At 37.4% G+C, this 6,000-nt stretch overlaps 1 protein-coding gene across 2 annotated transcripts in view; it reads right to left on the reverse strand.

Annotated features, from left to right (window-relative positions):
- phf20b (PHD finger protein 20, b) overlaps positions 1-3,269 on the reverse strand; it is a 28,668-nt gene extending 25,399 nt beyond the window's left edge. For both annotated transcript variants that reach the window (XM_056235297.1, XM_056235296.1), the window contains exon 1: positions 3,114-3,269. The gene's annotated coding sequence lies outside the window, so the exon portion shown is untranslated. The remainder of the gene's footprint in view (positions 1-3,113) is intronic.
- Positions 3,270-6,000: the final 2,731 nt, after the last annotated feature.

A 6,000-nucleotide genomic window follows, 5' to 3' on the forward strand; every position in this document is an offset into this window, starting at 1 on the left:
CACTATTCCTGCCAAACTTCGATGGTTACAGTTAGTGTTACTACTTTAAATCCAAGGTGAATGTTGCTGATCTGTGGACTTAAGCCTATAACTAATTCAATCATGGCAATGTTTCTCCTGGTTTCCACGCCAGCGCTGTTTGATCTGTTAATAACTGAGAAATTCGAATGCTTCTCACTAGATCTCGCAGCGATGTTATTACTTCAGTGGCGAATTAAAAATGCTCCCTTTACTGGATCTCTTAGCGCTGTGTAGTAACGGTGTTGCTTGATCGAGATCGGCTCGCGCTGCACAGACGTTGGTCCAACTGAGCGAGAAGCACAAAACAATGAGTAACGCAGTTTCGTTGCGCTTTCATTACGTTTGCCATTTGATGTTGGCCAATGTTGAGGAGGTCGCGCCAGCGATGCGTTTTAATGAAAATATCGAGCGCATTTGTTACCGGCATTGGTGTACCGTCAAATACCGATACTGTTTTATCGTCCAGCCCTAGGACAAATACACACAAAACAATGTCAAAATATCCTTGTAAACACAGTCGGTTATGTCTTAAGTGAGCGTAAACAGTTGACAAAGCATGTGTAACAGTATATTGGATCTGTGCAGCTCTTAAAGTGACATCAACCTAATAATCATGATGCCTTCTTTATAATGTTAATCAAACAAAAGACAAAGAGAAAATTCACTCGCTGTTCTTGACTGTATAACCTTTGTAATTATATTTGTAAAGTATATTTTATTTACAAAGTGCAGTGTTATGTTACATTTGACCAGTCTCTGTACCGGAATTCTTGAAAATCTTAAAATACTGTTTATTTCAATAGTATCTCTGTTCAGTTGTATTTGTGCGATTACTAATTTGTTTATTTGTTGTTTTTTTAGGCTATATTAGATAGGCTAGCTGTTATTTCTATGGTATTTTTTAAATCATATGCAAAAGTTCCTTGTTAAGTGTTCTTTACCCTGTTGATTTTTGTTTGTGGTGTTCAGCTACAATGAAATGTTTTACAATTAGACTTAGAATAAATGTGAATGATATCTAGTTTTTTTTTTTTTTTACCTCATTGGAAAGCGAAATTAGGAATTGATAAGAATCAGAATCGATAAGCAGAATTGGAATCCTTAAAATCCAAATGATAGCCAACCCTAGCCCTGCCGTATCAGCATGATAAAGCAACAATACACACAGCAAGACTTGTAACAGAATGGTTTGAACATCAAAGTTGAACATCGCCCATGGCCTGCACCGTCACCAGATCTAAATATGTTTGAGCCACTTTGGGGTATTTTGGAGGAGCGATGAAATGTTTTCCTCCACCAGCATGTTCTGGAAGAGGAATGGCTCAAAATCCCTCTGCGCACTGTGTGAAGGACTTGTATCTGTCGTTCCCAGGACACATCGATGCTGGATTGGCCACAAAAGGAGGCCCTACACCATACTAATAAATTATTGTGGTTTTACAATTTCATTGTCCAACCCCTAAATTAGTTTAAAAAAATAATAATGTACAAGCAGCTCAAAAAAGTAATTACATAATTGTACAAGCACATTACTTACTGAAGATGCTATAAATGTACAAAAAAACCTGCATAATATTTTATTAATGTGTCTGATAAAACACAAGGACGTGTGCTTGTTCTGTGCTTATCTTGAAACGCAAGATAAATGTCTATAAAAATAATACCAGATCAGATGTGCAGTGTACTGGACATTAATCATTATAGTTTATACCACAGGGGGGAAACTGTGGTAAATTTATGACATAATTCTCAATTGTGGGTGTCCCTGTGACTGTTTAAGCACTTTTCCAAGGCTGGTAGAGTGTAGGGAAACATTAAAATGTATATAGTTTCGACAGGATGAAGAGTGGTAAAAGGAAAGAAAACTTTGAGCACCATAGACCCTAATGCATTGTTAGCCTTATTAAATCAAAAAGGAAAGACTGACATCATTCACGCTGAAACCCACTGTCCTTTATCAAAAAAGGTCTTCATCATTATAAAACACATGAAAGCGCGTCATCAAAGGCTTCGGATAAGTTTCGTAACTGACTCGCGTGCTTATCCAACCCGCCAGTGCTGCGCGCGCAACCGCCGGGCTCGTGCCCGTCCTCGTGGACAGACACGTTCCTACAGATTGCATACATTTTCAATACGTCATAATCGCGGGAAACCGGCACTTTATGTTAAATCAAATGCTTTCACAAACTCCTCAGCTCTCCAAGTGAACGGTCGCTCACATCGACAGGCGCGTGACGCATATGGCGCGCAAAACCTTTCCTCCTCGTTGTTTACATTGTCAGGCAAGCGGCTCATCTTTACATGCCTGTCATAACAAGTCGCAATCAGTACATCAAACGACAGAGACGAAAGATAAACGTTTTTTTATGGTAGAAAGAGGTAAACATGAACGGAAATATCAGATGATTCATGTATTTGACTCTTCCTCTACTGCTACTTCTCATGCGAGGAAAACGTGGGTGCAACGTTGCCTGCGAACTTGACGCTCACTGCTGTGTGTAGTTTAAGATAGCAGGCGAACAGAAAATGCTCTGCGGTGTGATCTGAACATCCTAAAAACGAGTCAAGCCCTCAAATTAAAGTTTAAGTAATTACCTTGGCATTTTAAATGGCTATATTGATATTACATTGTTCCGTTGTTTAGAATGATGCGCAACAACAGCAATCCATTTGATTGGTTGAGAGCCCTGACTGACGCGGACTCCGGCTTTCTGATTGGACCGCACATCTGTCATTCAAACGCTTACGCTCAGCGGCCTCCGCTCGGCCTACTCCTTGCAGCATGGGACTACCTCAAGCATGAGTCGAACAAAAGTCTTTCAGCTATGCAAGAAGCCCTAAATGTGCATTTATCCCAATCTATATAACGACTATGACTGTAACCGCCGACAATTTTCATCAATGCACTATTTGACGAAATCAATTCCATGGCTCCCATTAGCATCAAACAGGGGAACATGCATGGAGGCAAGTTTCGTTTTAACACAACAGCATCATCACCACATACAAATGATAAAATGTACAATTACATCGAATAAACGACCAAGACAGCTGCTCATTGTTTTGCGATATATAGCCACAGTGCCGTTTACCTTAATTGCTGATAAATGTACTCCGATATCAAAGAAAGCAAGTCCAAATGCATGAAGTGCTGTAAGTCGCATGCTTCGAGAGCGAGCGCATCCACGCAGTTTGTTTTCTCCGGCACGAGCAGCAAGGCCGGTGTCCGCGAGGTGGAGCCTGTCTGCGCATGCGCGAAGCGAATTATTCCTGCTGTTCGTTTCCTCATTTCGTGGAGATTTTGTTGCGCCTTAATTTCGTTTCTCACGCTTCCCATCTGAAAACGGCGGTAATAGTTTAAGCCTGCGGCACAGAAGGCGCATTCTTGTAAGTGATGTTTAGTTCAGAGCATTTTTAGCGCTTCTTCTCTGAAGATATGTATGTTATTATTAGACTAGACAGAAGCAGGTGTTCTCCCTGACTCAACGAGTGAAATTATGCGATTCATTTGTATTCTAACCACGCGACAACACTGATTTGAATTATAGTGTACGAAATACTACGTTTTTTTTTAAATAGTGGAGATGAAAACATAGCCTATAAAAGTAGCTGAAGTAAAAAGTTACTTAAAAAGGCTATACCGAAAAAGACAAAAATGTCCATAAGGACACACAAGGGAGTTAGCCTATATATCTCCCTTTCTTATGGAATTTTTTGTCTTTTTCAGTTTTTTTAAATAATTTTGCCTGTGTTAATTCCAACTGCATAAGTTTTATTTTTTAAATTTTATTTTTACTACTTCCGTTAATAAATGTATTTTGCACTAGGTAGCCTACACAAAATCCCATCAGGAACAAAAATGTCCCCATTGAAACTCATTACAACTGCAATTTTTATCCCCAGGGCCATTTAACTAAAAATGATGCAATATTTGTAAAGCTTTCATTCTTATGGCAAGGCTTCAAAATTGTAAATTTTACTATTTTTTTTTTACCAGATGGTGCCATTTTCTCAGGTTTGGTCTATAAAGTTTTCTGCATCTGCATATTGATATGATGGAGCCAATACATTATGCAGCTATAATTGTGTGTTTGTTTTGGTATGGATGTCATACCAAAACTTATTACATGGTTATTATTACATGGTTTGTAATAATAATAAAACAATGTGTGTGTGTGTGTAATATTTGAGGAAAATACTCTACTTTACTGCAAATCACAAATCCAACCACTGCGTGGACCAGGGGAGTTTTGCTGGCATAACGGGGAAAATTTGGTACTGCGGCCAAACAAACTCTTATTGAAAGCTCATTTTTTTGTGATATCAACCTCAATTTTGGAACACAACTTGTTTAGATTTATGGCTTTGATTTACTAGCAGTTTTTAAATTCAACATGTGTTATTAATTATATATTTTATATAAAACAATGTTCATAAATCATTTTCATAAACTCTCTTAACTTTATAACCTCTATAACTTTTTTGTTTAACTTTTTTAACTTTTGTTTTTTACTTCAACCAAAAATCAGGGGTCTTTTTAAAAATGAGACAAAAGGTAAGCTTCAAATTTTGTTGACAGTTTTTTGGCCTGGACATTTTATTTACATGGACACCTCAGATTAAAAAAAATACTGAACATTAAACTTTAACAGGTGTTTCCCTTTTCTCAAAAACACAAAATAACACTTAATTTCAATATTTACTCTCCATTTCCAGCCATATGCAAAGCATGCTGGGAACTAACAATGGTGTCTCTAAATAAAACCACATAATTGAACTAATTCTCTTAAAATAAATAGGTAATTTTATCAGCTTAATCGGTTCATCAATTCAAGTGTATCTCTTGGTTTTATTAGGGAAATGTTCTCTATTTTCTATACATCAACACTGAACCACACTTTTCTTAGTAAAATATACACACTATTTTTAATTATTACCTTAATTTTTTTAAATGAAAACTACAAGATCCATGATTAATTTTTTATATATATGCTTAGCATAAATGAATACACCCATGCTAAAGTTGACTAAAAAGAGGAATAAAAAATCATCTTTTGGAAATTGATCTTAAGTGCCAAATTCAAATTTTAGGTTGATATCTAAAAAAAGAAAAAAAAAGAGCTTTCAGTAAGATTTTGTTTGGGCGCAGTACCAAACTTTTTCACTAGATGACAACCAGACTCCATTACTGCCCATATAAGGGCGCCTCCATTTCCATATGTGGTTTGAGTGATCTGAACCATTATTTCCACAATTTTCATACAATTTATGAAATAGACATCCTATTCAGAAGTAGTATGGGAAGTCTGGCAGATTTTAATATGAATTCATGATGTCATGTTGAATAAACATGAAAAGAACACGTATGTGCGTTATAGCTCGCTGCCACATCACAAATGGAGATTTGGTGATCTCCATTTCTCCTTTTATTTTTAAAGGCCAGTTATTTCATGGATCCAGGACACTCTGCATCCTGATAAAGTTCCCTTGGCCTCTGGAATTAAAATATCCCCACATCATCACACACCCTTCACCATGGTTGTGTTTCAGTTAGCCTAATAGCTGGTTTGATTTGCATTGAGAGATGATCTTATGGAAAGTAGTGCCCGATGCCAATGGTGAAGGGTGTGTGATGATGTCGGGCTATTTTAATTCCAGAGGCCAAGGGAACTTTATCGGGATGCATAGGTTACCTCACTAGCTCCTCGGGGTTCAGTTTTAATTATTCTTATAGAGCCAGTCATCATGTTAAGACATTTTGAGATCAATGATCAGCTAAATACTAATCACTTTATCCCAATAATCCCCGTTATTGGACACTTTCACTCATGAACTATATAAATAAACGGACCGTGAATAGAGCATTTCTGCAAAGGCATCAGGCAGTAACCCAAACCTTTGCTGTTGGGTTGCATTTACACCACTAGATGTCATTATAAGACACCTGTCATATCAACACAACTAAGGCCCTGTCCCAAA

This window comes from Rhinichthys klamathensis, unplaced genomic scaffold (assembly GCF_029890125.1).
Source record: "Rhinichthys klamathensis goyatoka isolate OS25496 unplaced genomic scaffold, OSU_Roscu_1.1 h1tg000419l_1, whole genome shotgun sequence".
NCBI lineage: Eukaryota > Metazoa > Chordata > Actinopteri > Cypriniformes > Leuciscidae > Rhinichthys > Rhinichthys klamathensis.